This window comes from Spea bombifrons, chromosome 4, assembly GCF_027358695.1.
Source record: "Spea bombifrons isolate aSpeBom1 chromosome 4, aSpeBom1.2.pri, whole genome shotgun sequence".
NCBI classification, from domain to species: Eukaryota; Metazoa; Chordata; class Amphibia; order Anura; family Pelobatidae; genus Spea; species Spea bombifrons.
The window spans coordinates 29,477,637-29,495,797 of NC_071090.1; the positions used below are offsets into that span (position 1 = coordinate 29,477,637).

Sequence of the window (18,161 nt, forward strand, 5' to 3'; positions counted from 1 at the left end):
ACTGTATTTAGTGCAATACGTGTTATTTGGTGTTGGTTGCATGTGGCTTTTCCCCCCAAGACACTGGCCAGTTCTTTATAAAACCGAGACGCACTCTGCCACATATCTTACATTTTCTGTAAAAATGTCAGTTTGGGACACTGTACTGTATGTTGCATCAAGACACTTCCTTATTGCCAATAACTGCCCATTGGCCACATTATATACTCTTTAGTTCTTTCGTTATGCTGTAATATCAAAACATCAAACAATAGAATTGTACAATCATATTTTTATGAATTCAAAATTTTCTGTTTTCTATTTTTGGCCACATCTCCGCGGACGTAACCAAATGGGAGCTTCTGTCAAAACAGCGGCGCTTGCAGAGACGTCCTCTCCCCGATCCTCCAACCCATTTTGGCAGAAGTTCCTGCTGGGTTATAATGCAGAGTGGTTTTAATGTAGAAACCCCAGTGAATTTAGTGAATAAACCTTATGGAAATGTTGACAGTCTATAGGCTACTGATTCAGCTGCACATAGGTCAAGTAACTAAGTTATTAGTAGACGGGCAGCTTCTACCTTGTATGTATTATGTCATAACCAGAAGTCTAGTTCTTCATTAGGACTGATCAACCCAGCCCAAAATATAAATAAATGAAATATAGCTGGACACCAAAACAGTGGCCTTTTAATAAAGGACTCTACCACTCTATCCTATTTCAGGATAGAGTGGTAGAAAAGGAATTTTAATGTTATCCAATGGATTTAGCATAAAGTGGAGATGTGACCGCTCTAAACGAAAATAGAAAAGCATATGCCAACAGCCCAAAAGACATAATCTGCTGTCATATATGCTGACAACGACCACCACCATCTACATCCTTGTGACCACTAAACACTGGTAAAACATTGCCTTTATGTAAGCTACAATATTATAAAATACAGCATTCTACATTAACAATGCAAACCATAAACATTCTAGATATGGCCAATAGACCTGGTTAGCATTTCTCATCAATCCCACCCACCCCTAGCAATATAACATCTTACCAAACACTCTAGGATGACATTACATTAACGTATGCTTATGCTCTATAACACATGCCATCAGAGTCAGAAACTTAAATCTTCCGTGAGGTCATAATCATCATTCGAGTAGTGAAGGAAAGCTCTTGGAGATGTAATGTTACCAAAATAGCCACCATATCATTCAATTTAAAATGAATCTCAAGGAAAAAAAACTTATAGGCTTGCCAAAACCAAATGCAGTATTAGCTGTAAGGAATAGTAATATATATATATATATATATATATATATATATATATATATATATATATATATAACGTTTTGCACAAATACACAACTACTCATGATAAAGGGTTTTAATTTGAAACAATACGTATAGCACATCTGACATCAGCTCTGGCTAGTAGAAGATGAAGTCTGGCTAGCAAAGGCAACAATTGTATGAAACGCAGGATTTATTGCAGGTAAATCACACTGGGAAAACAGGACAAGATACCCGTGCAAAACATTAAAGTTTTCTGCTCTTCTGCTTCAGGTGACACAAACGTACTTATCACACACTGCTAGGTACCCTGACAACATAAATCTGCCACTTACAGGGCAAAAAGAAAACCTGTAAGGTTAATAGCTTTGCTTTACCAGCTACCCAATTATGTTTTCAGACACTCTGGTGGGAGATCAATATACTAATGTCACTCAGATGCACTGAAAGGAAATTGTAATTAGAAAGATTGATTACTTTGATTGTTCGACACATTGCAATATCTTCATAATGCAGTCTTTGAATCCAACGATTGGCTTTCATTCATCTCTTATCGCAATGGTCCATATTATCCACACAATCATGCTATTTACAACACAAACCCTACACTCCTACTCAAACATTAGCTGGCTTGCTCACACCTTTACTCCCTTCCTGTTATACAAGTAGCTATACACGGTTTGTACCTATGCATGCTCAGTTATCCTTCAGTGTACATCATTAAACAACTAGCCGGACATTCTCTGCTGCATTGAACACATTTTATTGCCTTGATCTACTGCAAATGGACATACATGTTTGTGTCCATTAACCACAGATATAATCAAAGATATAATCGCTTTACACACAAGCCCCCCTTTAAAAAGGGACCTACAGTCTGTACAATAAAATTGTTGTTTATAGCTTAAATAAGCAGGTCCACTGCCCAAGCTATTCATACAGCAGTACAAAACATCAAAAGCATTTATACATCTTTTTCTGTACATTTATAGTACATAGCCCACCCCTCGGGTATGCTAAAATAGTAGGGAAATTTTATAGCTCATTGGTATTTTTGTAAATGTTATATTAAAAGCTGTAAATTATATATTACACACAAACATATATACAGTCGTGTGAAAAAGAAAATACACCCTCTGAATGACATAATTTTACATATCAGGACACAATAACAATACACTGTTCCATAGCAGGTCTAAAAATTAGGTAAATGCAACCTCAGATTAACAAAAACACATGACATATTATACCGTGTCATGATTTATTCAACAAAAATAAAGCCAAAATGGAGAAGCCATGTGTGAAAACTAAGTACATGTTAAGATTCAATAGCTTGTAGAACCACCTTTAGCAGCAATAACATTTTCTGTACGACTATCAGTCTCACATAGTTGTGGAGGATTCTTTGGTCCACTCTTCTTTACAACATTGCTTTAGATCATTGAGGTTTGTGGGCATTTGTTTATGCACAGCTCTCTTAAGGTCCCACCAACCGGGTTTTGAATGGGCCATTGCAACACCTTAATTATTTTCTTTTTTAGCCATTCTGTTGTGGATTTGCTGGTGTGCTTGGGATCATTGTCCTGTCGCATGACCCAATTGTAGCCAAGCTTTAACCGTCGGACAGGTGGCCTCACATTTGACTCAATACTTTGGCATTATTCCAAATTTTTGTTGCAACTTTGCAAACTTAAGCCTTGATGCCATGTTCTTTATAGAGAAGAGGCTTTCCCCTGGCAACCTTTTCAAACAAACCACTCATTCAGTCTTTTTCTATTTGTACTGTCATGAACTTGAACATGCTGACTCCTGTAGAGTCTGAGATGTTACTCTTGTTTTTTTTTGCAATTTATCTGAGCATTGCGTAGTCTGGCTTTGGGGTGAATATACTGGGAAGTCCACGGAGATGCGGACAAAGATAGAAGATAAAAAAATAAAAGAAATGTGTGAAGTGAGTGAAGATTAGTGAAAATAAAGATAAAAGATGAAGAACAAGAAGATGCGGAATCGGTCAGTAGAAGCGTGAGAGAATGAACAAGAATGAGTGAGAGTGAATGTGGGCACCAGGCAACGAACTGTACAGCCAATGTACTTGGAACCACATGTAACTTCATTGCTGCAGCTGCAGTGCTCTCCAGACATACTTAAAAACAAAGAAATCTCAATGTATTCTCCTTGATAAAACATTTTCTAAACTCTTGATGTATCTGTATGTATTAATGTGTATTTGTTATGTATGTGTTAACGGCCCCATTTAATTGTACAGTGCTGCATAATTTGTGGGCACTTAATAATAAAACCACGAAAACAAAAGTGGCCCTGTGACTGCCATATGAAGAATCGAGTTCTGTCTACAAAATAAAGTATAAAAACATCACCAATTAACAGGATATAGAAGTGATCCAATCTAAAGCCATGTTTATTGCATTGCATGTTTTTGGGACATATAGTTCAGGAATTGGTACTTTATGAGCAGACTGTAAATCCGTACAAAAGACAGATTACATTCAGAGGTTATTACCGTGTTAGAACAACATGCTCAGGAATGGTTATTTATAGCCACGATGGCCCGGGTTTACATATGAATAGCCCTATGCAGTTATCGCAGGTTGTCACCGTCTTGGCACGTTTTAGCAGCCACTCAAGCCAAACCGAAGCGCTCCATATTTTGCAGCAATTTAAAAATTGTAATTAAGAAAATGTTTTAAATAATTAATGTTATGGTAACAAAATGCTAATGTAAATTTCCTTATTGCCCACTAAAATCTGCAGCTGGTCCCCTGATTTACGCAGGAAACTTGTTCCAGGGAGGCAGATGCCCGCTTTAACATGAATGCAGTTCACTATCTGTTACTAGGCCACACATTTAGATCATTTGGTACACCCAGGTGCAGCGCAAACCCAGTTACGTATCTGGCAGATAACGATAGCGTATACTGTCATTTTATACATTTTTATAAAGCATGGGGAAAAAAACAAACAAAAAAAACCCCTACACATTTACACAGGTGTTAGATCATTTAATACTGGGACTCTTAACTAAACTATCTAAATTTAGTAAATTTTTATATCACAATTATGTTATTTTTCTTAATTTTACACACTACGGTTTCCATGGCAGCTACAAAACATGTACATCATGTAAAATAAGTAACCAATAAAAAAAAAATAATGAAATTACAATTATATCAGTGCCCATACAGTTTTAACATCATCACAGAGGAGATACTAAGCACCAGGGAGGCCTTCTTGTCATCTCCACTAGCTCCACTAACTGTCCCATAACTGTCCCATAACCAGTCTCCAGTCAGGCACCGTCCATTTACTTGGTTTTCTAAATATCCTAGTAAGAAAACATTTTGATCAAGATGTTAGTCATTGGATACAAAGTTCCAATATGTTTCAGTGTCTCAGCAATATGAAGTACATATTTCCTACTTCAGACTTTGATCTCCAGGTAGGGGTGTATATAGCAAGGGTGCTCAGGGGCTTTAGGTAGTTCCCATGTATACAGAGAAATGCTATCTATATTGCCTCTATCCCTCCCCATTGTCCAGTGCCCACCAAGTCCATGATCCATCATGCAGAAGTTTTATTTATTTATTAAGGAACTTGTTGCGTATTGGACAATTGACGCACACCTCTAAGTATTTTTTACTTTGTTCTTTCAAACTTACAGCAAGCAAGGATGGTGGTGACAGTCTCATGACACTGGACAGAGCCGGTAGAAGCATTACTGCTACTTCTGTCTTTACAATCACATACAGTATATATAATAATAATAAAAAAAAAACATAAAATAATAATAAAAAAATAGATTTCATCTACCTTCACCCATTTAAAAAAGCGAGGTTTTGAGACATTAGTTATACAAAGAGCACAAGAAAAATCTGTATAACGTGCTCAGCATGAAATGCATCCGAGTTACTTGTTAATAAATAGTTATTTTAGCCCCATAAAAAACCAATGTGTGGAGAATGGAATATAGCAATTATATTAATCAGCATCTCTTTGATTACACAATCTGACATACTCTACAAATGGGAACAACTCCCCGCTGCAGCATACGCGCAATATACAAGTTTAACAATACAGATTCTGTTTCCCTCAAGAGATAAACCGAACAAACTGGTTTCTGTCTTGTATTCTCCATTGCATACTTAATTTTGAGTGCATTCAAGAACCTGCCTGAACTACGTTTTAGGCAAGCCAATGGACTGGAAAATACTGAAGCCACATAATTGGTAAATTTTGAGAGAGATGGATAGGGAAGCAAATGGTTACAAATGCAATTACTAGTAAAGTCCTAGTCTGAGACTAATTTATATCCCTTGGGAAGTCTCTGTAAATTACAATGGTTACAGAATACCTCAAGGGCTCTTTGATACCAGAATGTTTTAAATAAATAGATTCCCAGTTTAATATTGGCATTGTCAAAAGAGAGGTTGGAGATTTCACCTTTAAGGGTTTATCATCACAGGATATTTAAATGAGGAAAAAAAGAAGAGATGTATATTTGATTTGTTTTGCCCGAAAGCTTGATCACTAGCATTTTTTTTCAGAATTTAAACATATTTTGTGTTGTTACAAAATCTTAGACATGACATTGGAAGTATATGAAAATATATTTATCATTGCTTCGTTTCACATTTCATCACAAAGCAAACAAAATAATGTATAGCATAAACCCTTTCATGTATTTGCCAATAACGTGTATTAAGACCTTGCGAATGGTTGCATTAAACAACGCAGATTTGAACCCATTAACCGTTGGCTATAGCAGAAATACTGAAATCTCATAAGAATTACTGCAGTTCATTATGTTCTACTTCTGGCTGTATATCAATTGATTTCTCTATTACATATATAATTTGTTGTGAACAATGAATATATGCATATGTATACATATATGAAGAAGACCTCACCACCATATGCCTGGTGAGTATTGTCATTTGCTTCCTAGATGCTATGGAAATGCTGCTTACACAATGTGTGCTAATTCTGAGTCAGGGAATAATTGGAAATTGCTTCAACATGGGGTTGAACATGATTTTTTTTTATTTTTTTTTAAACCTAAACTACAATGCACAGCGGTGGTATGGCAGCCCTTGTCCTACAACGACCCGATTTAAATCTCCATAGAACCCTCCAGCTTTTATTGAACCCAGCCTACACAGTGTGCTAAAGGTCCAGGGAGTAATCTGATTGCCACTATGGAATCAAGAAGGATTGTTCCCCCTGTTGTGGCATAATTGGTAATTGCCCCAAGTAGGGTTGTTTCTTCTTCTTTTGGATCAATTTTAGAACTAGGTATGTGTGAAAGGTTGAACTTGGACTGAAGTCTTTTTTCAACCTACTATACTATACCGTGTCTCTGGTTAAGGTGATGCAACTAAAAGACCTAAAGAAAAGACAAGGAAAGGTCCATACACTAGCGGAATCTGGTATGTCATCATATATAACTGTATATTTCCCCCCCCAAAATGTAATATTATAATGGTACCAGTAATAAAAAGTAGAAGTAGTGTATTTCCGTAATAATGGCCATTTGTAGTGACTCCCTTCTGTTACATAGATGGGTTTTCACAAAACTTGAACAACCTTTACTTGCGTTTAAATCTTTTCTCTCTTTAACCAGAGCCTAATTCACCTTTTGTTCCAACCATTATTTGAACCTGCTCCAGTGTATTGCTCTAGGCGGCCCGCTTGAAAACTGTGCGCTCTTGGAAACATTTTATGTCACGTGTTCTTCTTGGCCGGTAGCCTCTGAAATTTCATGCGACAGCACTGGGCAGAGCAGAATGGTAGCAGGTGGTAGCCTATTATTGTACAATTAGGACGTGACCACTCTTACACAGGCCTTAAGCCTGTAAGATTAAGCTCTTGATCAAATTAAAAAGAAAATTAAAAAAAGAACAACGTGTTAGCTAAAACCGTGAACACATTTTCTGCACCACGTACAGACTGGTATATGTGTAAAAAATAAACATACAATAAAACATACAACACATATTTACAATAGAAGCCCCTACAGCACAGGAAAAAACGAGGTGGGGTGTTATCAGATGCTAGAAGGTTCTCTTAAGTGTACCTATACACAAAGTTGAATGCTAAGTAAGCAATCTCGATAATTCCTTGGGGGGGTAGTTCAAATGGTAGAAGATTTTAATTGTACTCGCAAATAAAGTGGCATAATAAAAAAGCAACATTGAGAAAAGCCAGCTTCAGTCAACACCCAGTGAACTACAGCAGCTACAAGCGGCTAACAATTACTACTACGTCACAGTGAAATTCAACAACGGACCATATTTACAGCCAGCTCATCTAAGGTTATTATGCCGGCAGCCATTTTTGCTACTATGTGTAATATACTCGTTGGTTGAAATGACTTTATCCAAGCTTCTAGTAACAGTAAGTGTAAAAGGCAAGATGTACTGGATTGGCGTTGAGTAATTTCTCAGCTGGTGCGGATCGTGGACGTCTGCAAGTAAATAAGTCATGAGATGCCACACCACCAAGTCAGACGTAGTTTAGAGATGCTCCAATTATTCTGGCTCATTGGGGCACAAATGAGGGCAAAAGACACACTGAGAAGTGACTCAAGTGTCTGGGACATTTTATGGCAAAACAAAAAAAAACACATTAATAAGGTTTTGGTAGCAGTATAAACTGCTTTGTGTGCCCACTACGTAGGAGGTGAGAGTAGGTTCTCACCCTATTGAGAGTGTGCCTTGACGTGGCGGGTGAGCTTAATTATGCTTTGGCCAATTCATATAACCAAAACCTCTCATTTATATTATGTTTATATATTTGTTGCCAACTTTATTAGGGTAAGAAGCGCAGACAGTTTTTGTTTTTTGTATAAATTTTATGGCAAGCAGAGTTTCTAATTGTTTGTAAACCATTCAACCCTTATACTTGTCCGTCCATCATTAAGGAAACATTTTACAGGATTAGACATACTAAATGGATCAGAGCCCTAATAGTCTATGTTCTCCACCACATAAGACTTGAGAGCACGGTATAAGAACTATGATACAGCTTAAGAGGTATATCCAAGAACAACTGATGGGCAACGATCTGACAAGGAAATAGTACAAAAAACAAAACATTGGGTTTCACCATTAAAATGTATTTCTATACGTTGTCGTAAAGACTGCGGCACAGATAGCATGCTGTGGTTGAGCCTTCAGGATCACGGATTCCAAGTAAGACTACACAGTTTGTTTCTTTACTTTAAAGTGTTACATAGCTACACGCAGAAAAGTTTAAAGTTTGTAAAACAAATGTGCCATTACATCCAAAATAAATGACAAGACAACTGATCGCATACAGGTGCGTTCACAGAGAAAGACATGAGATTTGAAGTAAAAAGGTTTGCTATATACTTGCTTTAGACTGCACTATTCATCGGGTACCAAAACATTAAAGCCAGTTTCTGTTTCTGCATAGGGGGAATAACCAATTGCTTAAGTGAGAGCAATTTCTTAAATTGCTTTTTTTCCACATCAACATAACTATCAGCCTCAATCAGTCAACCCGATTATTGGCGTTGAAATAGATAGTCATTCCACTAAACCACAGCTTGGTTTATTAGATGTCAATAACCTCCTACAGCTTTGTATACTATGCCTTACAAAACGCGGTGTTATAAAGCAATGGCTTTACTTTGGGAAGAAAAAAATCTGACAAAGGTAGATTGCTTGCCTATTAAACAATCGAATGTCGTTTATCACAGGCCTTTCCTCCATGTTTTGTAGCAGAGACTAAAACAGCATGTTGAGAGCATAAGTACATTTTCAAAAACATGGACTCAAGCGAGAGACACTTTCTGTTCTACTCAATACTGTGTGGGTGCAGCCCGATGTGCCACTAGTCCTGACTTCCATGACATACTATCGGGGGAGGGGCCCTTGACCTCGCAACACACACGTGTACTGATATATTTACACACACACACACACTCTCTCACCCTGTTGCATTTCCGCCACCCCGGACAGGTCCAAACTTTTTCACAAAGGGCTGGTCCAGGGAGGCAGGAAACATTTTGGACCTGTCTGGGGGCAATTTCCCCTGTGTGCAGCCCCACCACATAAAGCCACCCCTTGAGATCAGAGAAGCCTCAACTGTGGGTGTTATTATTGGTTATTGTTGGGGAAAAGTTGTGCGTTATTTGGTTATTTACTGACTTTTTTCTATTCGGATTTGTCTACCACCATTTTTATCGAACCGTTATCTTTCTGAAAATACAGAATGCTATTGGAAAGATTATATATTAAAAATGATCAGTGTCTCTTTAGATAATGTTATCAGCCTAGCACCACAGATTTTTTGATTTAGCTTTAGAAACATCACCAAGGTATAAAGGTCAAAACACACTCTTCCCTTAGAAAAAGAAAACCAATTTACATTCATTTAGAAATAAATTAGAAATTAAAAGAATTGTAGTTTAACAGTTTTAGACAATAATTTAGTGTGGAGACAATGGAAAAACAGAACATATGTTAGCGTTGCTGAACTGTAGGCTGCATCCAATGGCTAATGTGACAAAATGAGAGCACATGAGGATCTCCGCTGGTTGAACATGTCCTCCCCAGGATATTTACACACCTCAAGGACCACAAGGCAGTGACAGGTGTACGGCTGCTACATGGTGGAAGACTCTGGTGAAAAAAAAGCACTACAGAAATTCTACCATATGGTAGGGAGATGACTCCATACATGAACACGCTCATTTCAACAAAAGGTCTTTTTTTTGCTTGTTGCCACGGGAATCTTTTTTTGGCAGACTGCTTAAAGGACATAAATAACTGGAAGCCACATTTAGAGAGGCCCCCTCCCAGACACACACACTAACCCTGTGTGTGAGATTAACTATTTACACATTTTCCTGGGTTAAACAGTAAAGAAATATAATTTAAGTTTTAAAAGCTGTGTTAAAGCTGTGTGATTACTTGAAATGCCTTTTCCCAGTACTTAGGTGTCAGAAAAGCTACATAGGGTCAACACCGCAAAAGAGAATATCAACATGAGAAAACCCAAAGCTAGATATTCTAACAACAAATTTTGAGGGGCCCTAGTTATGTTTACTTACGATACGCATCAGTGATTGACTGGTGGTAGAGAAATACCAGCCCTTATGATGAAGTATGACTGAATAATATACAAAGCTGATTCCGGGCCACATGGAGTTCTAAGACCATTAATGAAGCCTAGGATACTTCATCATATCCAGACCTTCCTTCCCAAATACCGTAGATGCACTAGTCACAGCTTTCATAACTTCACTGGTCACAACATAAATTTTCTTCAACATGGCTTGGAAAAAATAATACTTTCACAAAAAAAAATATGAAACCCAGCTGCGGGTAATCTGACGACATTTATTAAATCTATGGTGGGAGAGGTGGAAAAAAGCAAAAAAGAAAAAAAACAAGGGGGTAGGAGAATCATGTGGAAAAATGGTGGATTTAATGGAGTCAAATTACTGTAACCCGTGGCTTTTCTACAGCTACAAGCTAGCAGCTCCAATCATGTTCAGCAATTACATGGCTGTGGTGAAGATGGGATTTGCAGTCCAACAGCTGGACAAGTAATGGTTGTCCAGGCTTTGTCTTTCAATCCAAGTGCAGCCATCCAGACACCATAAGCAACGGACAGCAGGTGGTACCAATACGAGATTAAATATGCACACGGCCAATTTTCACGTAAAATATTAATGCAGCTTTTGACAAATGCAAATTCAACTATGGTTTTCTGCGTATATCTGTTTGATTTGTGCATTAGACAAATGTAATAAGAGACTGGATTTAAACCACCTCAAACAAGAGTCTTTGCATTTCCAATGAGGTTTCTTATTGACATTTCCCCAATTACTGCTCATTATGCTCATCCAGGTTTTAGATGTACAAGCCTATCACAAATATGCGCATTATACAATATTCAATAATGCTAAAAAAAGTATCCCTTTGAGCATCAAAGGAAATGCATAACGGTACAGGTAACAGAAGCCAACAAATGGGAATATTACAAAGACTTATTTAGCAGGTGACAACACAACCGTCACAATGCCTTTTTAAAATTTACTTAATGGTTCATCCACTTTCTTACTGGAATTAAGATATTAATAGCAAGACATACCTGGGAATGTCCCAGTGTTCTCCAGTCTCCTTCGTGAGGGGAGGTCTAGGAACCCTTAAGTAAGCAATGACTGAGAAAGGAAGCAGAAGGGCAGTGGAATGTCGCTTCCTTGCCCCAAGGAGGAAGAAACTGACTTGGAGACAAAAAGGTCACAATATATGGTATGGGGCTCTTCATACTATATAGTCAATTTATGAGAACCTACAATGAACATGTTAAAGGGACACTCCCGCTATCACTGTAAATGTATACAATAGCAAACATTTTCCCATCAGAAACCCCCTATGCATTTGCACCATTGTGTGAGAGTTCCAACGGGAACAAGCAAGGTAACTGATGGCCAAGACAGATGGAGATTACAGAACCTGCATATATTCCGGCTGAGATATGGACTGTAAGAGACACCAGTCAACATTATGCATGACTGACCGAGATCCACTATGGCTAGTTAATGTAGTCTGTGCAAAATTGAAATCCAATGAATAGTGACAGAAAGCCATTCTCATCTCAGAGCCATTTATTAGCATATATTAAATGCGATGGTGGTCTTATCTCACTTTGCATTACACCCGTCACCAGAATACATTACTCATCATCTACAACTTATTTTAGATATAAAACTTCGAATCAGATCATCTCATCTCAATGATAGCAATTCTAGTCAGCAAAGATTTACATTAGCAAATATATGAACATTGTTAATGGTTGGTCACACAGTAACAGATGGAGAAAGCGTTAGTACATATTAGGCGACTCTTAGGATCAAATGTTATTTAGAATCATTTATAAAATATAATTATTCTTTTAAAGCGACCCCAACAGCTTGTGTATGACAATTTATAAGGCTTTCATGTTCAACTGAAATAAAAAAAAACAGCCTTCTGATTTAAAGGGATTTATTTGGGGAATCCCTATCATTTTTGTATGTCATCTGGCCAGTGGATTAAGTAAAAGGGTGCACTAAAATGTGTTACCAGCTCTTGTGACTTGCTCCTCCATTTTCATGGTTCCATTAAGGAGACTGTGTGCAAGTTTGCTTCAACCTAGCCAACTCCACCTGCCCCAGAATTTGACACTTTGTCTGTGATTAAGAATCTAAATGTGAAACGTGCGGGACTGTGTTCTTATGCTATTGGAATAAAGCTGGGATCTTACTTTGGACAACGGTGTCATCTTGGATTTTATGTTGCCCCATGATCTGCTCTAGGCCACTGCAGGTGGGATAAACATTTCAACTCATAGTATGTTAGGCTTCTCCTGTAGGGGCCAAGTTGAATTACTTTAAATGAATCTACCCACGTTAACTAAACATTTTACAGGTTCAACTCAACCATGTACCAGGAACTGACTGAGAGCGGCACGTCATTGGAAATTGTAACATTCGGATGTTCAACTCTGCTGCAAAATCCTCAAACCTGCTTGGCTTCCATAACATGTGTCAAATGTTATTGTGAATCAAAGCTTGTGTTCATTTTTTGTCAACAGTAGTGCAAAATTGAAGACAGATATGACTTCAGGCCTTCATTATGCTGCTGTATCTGCATTTTTAGACAGTAATAGGTACTAAACCAAAGACCTTCTATAGGCAAAGTCATCGCTATGGGGATCAGAAGCATTAACATCAGCACACTGTAAATTAAAACAAAAACTTAGATGATTATGTATCAGTCTCCAAACTGCTCTTACTACAAAGTTGTATTTGTGAGGAGACAAAAAAAATGACTGCATTAAGTGCATGTAACGTACCTAGGTTAAAATTGATTATTTTCTCTTTTGCCTCTAGAGAAACGTAAAAAATGTAGCCGGTGACGCTTTAAAATTGGTAATTTATCTTTCAGTTTCTGCCCACTGTAAACACGTTTGCTAAGCCATTTTTTTATTTATACACATATTGAAGGCAACTGGATTTAACTTTAGATTTCAGAACTCAAAGAAACATTGGTGATAGAAATACGATTTTTAAAGAATTGCGTTCTAAGGTCTCCATAAACGACTGGAAAGTTTCCATAAGAAGAAGAAGAAGAAGAGAAAAATCCTGTAGGCAGCTGACAAGCCGCTGATATAAAGCTGTGTCAAACAAATCAGCCACCTTCATGGCTGTATGGAAATCTGTACAGGATGAGCAGGGACATACTTCTTTATGTTAAAGACACAAGACATGCATTCAATTGCAATAAGCTGGAGAGACTGCACAGTCCATCTTCATGGACACCTCCGGGATGTCTGGAAGCATTTCTGTCCATACATTTTACCTAGACACTGCCATCTTTAGTGTCCTGTCCCAGCAACAAGCATGCAACTGGGGGGCAAAATGAGTTGGGGTCATTAGCATATAGAAGGGCATTGGCACTCTTCAATCCATTTGATTGCTGGTCAGAAGAGTAAAGGAAATCTGCGCTGTTTAGCTAGTTCTGCTCTCAGCTCTCTCCCACTTCGACATAAGCAAGAATAGTCCTAACACTTCTTTATTGTAGATTTTCCCTTCCTTTTCATGCTCTCCATAAACGTCCAAGATAATTGTTAAATTATCAGATACAGCAAAATGGTTAATTATCCTAATGTTGGAAGATCAGGTCAATGTACTTCTTGACGCATGAATATACGCAATGCAACACATGTCTAATTCAATGTTTACCTCTAGTAATACTCTAGAAATAAAGCAATTTGGTAAATGCGGGATCATATTAATTTAGTTAATCTTAGTTTAAATCTCCTTTCCCCCCTGTACTTGCAAAAGCAGATAGCAGTTTGCCCAAACAATGTTGCAACATACATGAAAGATATGCATGTCAGAAGAAACGGCAGGTTCTTATCTTCAAAAATGTTTCATTTCACCTGCGAGCCATCAGTGTTGGAACATGGGTATAAAGTGACCTGCTATATTACTTTTAACGAATTAATTTTAATTGTAAATCCCTTAATCATATTTGAAGACATTCAAGCAAATTTAAGGAGTACTCTGTGCACGTCCACATTGTACTGTGATATGTTGTGGATTGATGTGTCTGCTTTGTGTCACGTGTCCCTTTGCATCACTATGTTAACTAGATTAGAGACTTAACTTAAGTAGGATTTGTGGGTTTAAGAGCCTACACCAGATGCTTCTGTTACTAAACGTACCAATAACAACATACCTATTTTTGAGCCACCAACGTCATTACCAATATATAAACAAGACATTTTGATTCAAAATACCCAGTGAGGCCCCTTTCTCAGCAAAAGTATTCACTAAAAGTGTTGTTCAATTTATCTAGCAGATCGTTACCATTGGTAGGCTTAGGTAGTAGTGTAATTTAACTTTAGGAGTTGTCAAAGCACTCAGTATGCACTTATTACAGCTTATTTTAAGCAAGAGGGATGAGACTCAGAGAGAGGTAGACATTGTCCCTTGTATGTACACAGTGCATGACTAGTTGTGTAGTTGAATGTGGGAGAAAGTGGGGTAGGGGATAGTGAGGAAAGAGGTATCTGATGGGGGGAAAAGGCTATCCCCCACATCTTTAGGGGTTCCTATGCCCATGAGTACATGTAAAATGTATCCATCAAGATCAAATCAATACTCTGCACACCTTATTTATGCTTAGGGGCAAAGAGGTTTTGATTTCTATGTAACTTTTGTAGCAATCATAATCTAGAATTTTAGGCCACAAGCTTATTTTTAGATATGCAGCTGAATAACTAACTATTCAATTAACACCACCATTAACATTTATACAGCTCATAATGTCACAAAATTCCTTTAAGAAGGGTGTGAAGAGACATCTTTCATCCCGAATCCCTCCCTATATTTTTGCCCTCCCCCCAATTTATGTTTTTCTCACTTCCCAATGGGTGCCTTGATGTAAAAGACAAGCTTGTATGCTTTAGCCTAAACACAGTACTAAAGCATCGTGTTTTTTTTTAATGTATGTACATGCAGGTTGCGGGGAACCAATCTAGAAAAACAAGTCTGGAAATTGTCTGCAGATTTCATCCAAATAATCAGACTACCCAGTTGCCATGGTTATGTTGGCATACCAAATAGCAAGGCTGGTAAGCTTAATGTAGAATGCAGCAACTTCCATATGTCAACCATAGCATGCCAGGTGTCAAAACAAACACACACCCATATCAAAATCACTATATAAAATACCAAACACCAAAACAACTGGCCCAATAATTCTATTGTTTTTTGGTGAACTTCTGCAAAAATGGCAGCGCTTGCCCTGAAAGCCTCCAAAAGGGGAGAGGATGTCAACGGAAGCTCCTCTTATTCTGCAGAAGTTCACAGAGAGGGCATGTCCGCAGAGACGCAGACGTAGAAAGAAGAACAAGAAGATGCTAGAGAAGAAGCGGGGCTGAAAAACAAGGAAGTGGTTGGCGGAGAAGATAGGGAGACATTCAGAGAGCATGAGAATAAAAGTGGGAATGAATGAGTCCACAAAATTCACTCAAAAAACTGCCTTGTTGAAGTTAGAGGAGAATGGGCAGACTGGTTAGATATGAGCTTTCATAGATTTGTACGAAACGACAAAATTTTTAAAAATACACAGACTTTTTAAATTTACCTATATACAAAATAACCACAATTTGGCTTTATTTTGCACTGACATGGAGTAATCAAAACAAAAAAAAATAAAAGAGAAAACAAAAAAGCAAAAGAAAAATTAAGTCTCGTCTGTCAATGTTACACAATGAGCAAAAAACCAAAAAACAATTTAAATAAATTGAAGAATCTTTAATCCAGTATTCAAACACCATGAAATTTAGATTGTATGCTGCGCAAACCATCTGCATACAATGTATCTTTTCTGTCCATTTGAAATTGTGACTCGTGGGTGTGCTATGACTGATGTGTCCCATTCGGCTTTAAGGCAGTTATTACAAATTGCAACATAAATATGCATGCTGACTGCAGTCCTTGGTAATATTTATTTGGAAATGTAAAGGAATTGCTGTGAATCCAACCCAATCCTTCAGCTCAATTTATGAATTTCAGACCAAATTAATAATACTCTATCATTATTTAGTCTTTTGCAAAAACCTAATTTAAATAATGTTAAGCAGCATAAATTGCTTTTTGATTTATATAGAAATAATACAATTTTAGTCTGTGGGTGTAATTTCAACAGAGAAGAGAAGTTTTATGTTTAGAAAAGGAATGCCTTAAGAGGAAAAACAACATTTTATTTATTTTCAGTATATATACACTCACTGGCCACTTTATTAGGTACACCTGTTCAACTGCTTGTTAACACAAATAGCTAATCAGCCAATCACATTGCAGCAACTCAATGCATTTAGGCATGTAGACGTGGTCAAGACAACTTGCTGAAGTTCAAACCAAGCATCAGAATGGGTGATTTAAGTGACTTTGAACGTGGCATGGTTGTTGTTGCCAGAGGGGCTGGTCTGAGTATTTCAGAAACTGCTGATCTACTGGGATTTTCATGCACAACCATCTCTAGGGTTTACAGAGAATGGTCCAAAAAAGAGAAAATATCCAGTGAGCGGCAGTTGTGTGGACGAAAATGCCTTGTTGAAGTCAGAAGAGAATGGGCAGACTGGTTAGAGATGACAGAAAGGCAACAGTAATTTAAATAACCACTTATTACAACCAAGGTATCTCCGAATGGAGAACATGTCGAATCTTAAAGCACATGGACTACAGCAGCAAAAGACCATACCACAGCTAAGAACAGGAAACTGAGGCTACAATTCGCACAGGCTCACCAAAATTGGACAATGGAAGACTGGAAGAACGTTGCCTGGTCTGATTCCAGCTGCCGGTTGCCGGGTCGATTCCAGCTGCCACATTCAGATGGCAGGGTCAGACTTTGGCGTCAACATGAAAGCATGGCTCCATCCTGTCTTGTTTCAATGGTTCAGGATGGTAGTGGTGGTGTAATGGTGTGGGGGGCACTTTCTTGGCACACTTTGGGCCCCTTAGTACCAATTGAGCATTGTTTCAACACAACAGCCTACCTGACTATTGTTGCTGACCATGTCTATCTGGTTATGACCAATGACCACAGTGTACCCATCTTCTGATGGCTACTTCCAGCTGGATAATGCACCATATCACAAAGCTGACATCTCAAACTTGAACATGAAAATGAGTTCATTGAACTCCAACGGCCTCCACAGTCACAAGATCTCAATCCAATAGAGCACCTTTGGTATGTGGTGGAACAGAAGACAAACCTGCAGTAACTCAATGATGCCATCATGTCTATATGGACCAAAATCTCAGAGGAATGTTTGCAGCACCTTGTAGAAAGTATGCCACGAAGAATGAAGGCAGTTCTGAAGGGGGTCCAACCAAGGTGTATCCAATAAAGTTGGCAGTGAGCGTGTGTGTGTGTGTGTGTGTGTGTATATATATATATATATACACATATACACACACACACACGCACACACACACACACATATATACACACACCCTTATAGTCTATTAAATGGAGAGAACTAACTGCACACTGATGTTACTACTAATTTTATTTGTGTGTCAGTAATGTTTGCTTCAACCTTTCTATATATATATATATATATATATATATATATATATATATATATATATATATATATATATATATATATATATATTCATCATTGTCCCTATACATGGTATCGCCACGCCTTCCTCTATAAAAAAATTAAACAATTTATATAGAATATATATATTAAAAAGCAGGATAGATCAGTGTAAGAGTGCATAAATTAGGGAGATGTATATTAAAAATATATTTTATTCAAAATGCTGCAACATC

At 37.7% G+C, this 18,161-nt stretch overlaps 1 protein-coding gene across 1 annotated transcript in view; it reads right to left on the reverse strand.

Annotated features, from left to right (window-relative positions):
• Positions 1 to 18,161, reverse strand: part of PPP2R2B (protein phosphatase 2 regulatory subunit Bbeta) — a 93,259-nt gene that overhangs the window by 56,913 nt on the left and 18,185 nt on the right. The gene's annotated exons all lie outside the window — the stretch shown is intronic.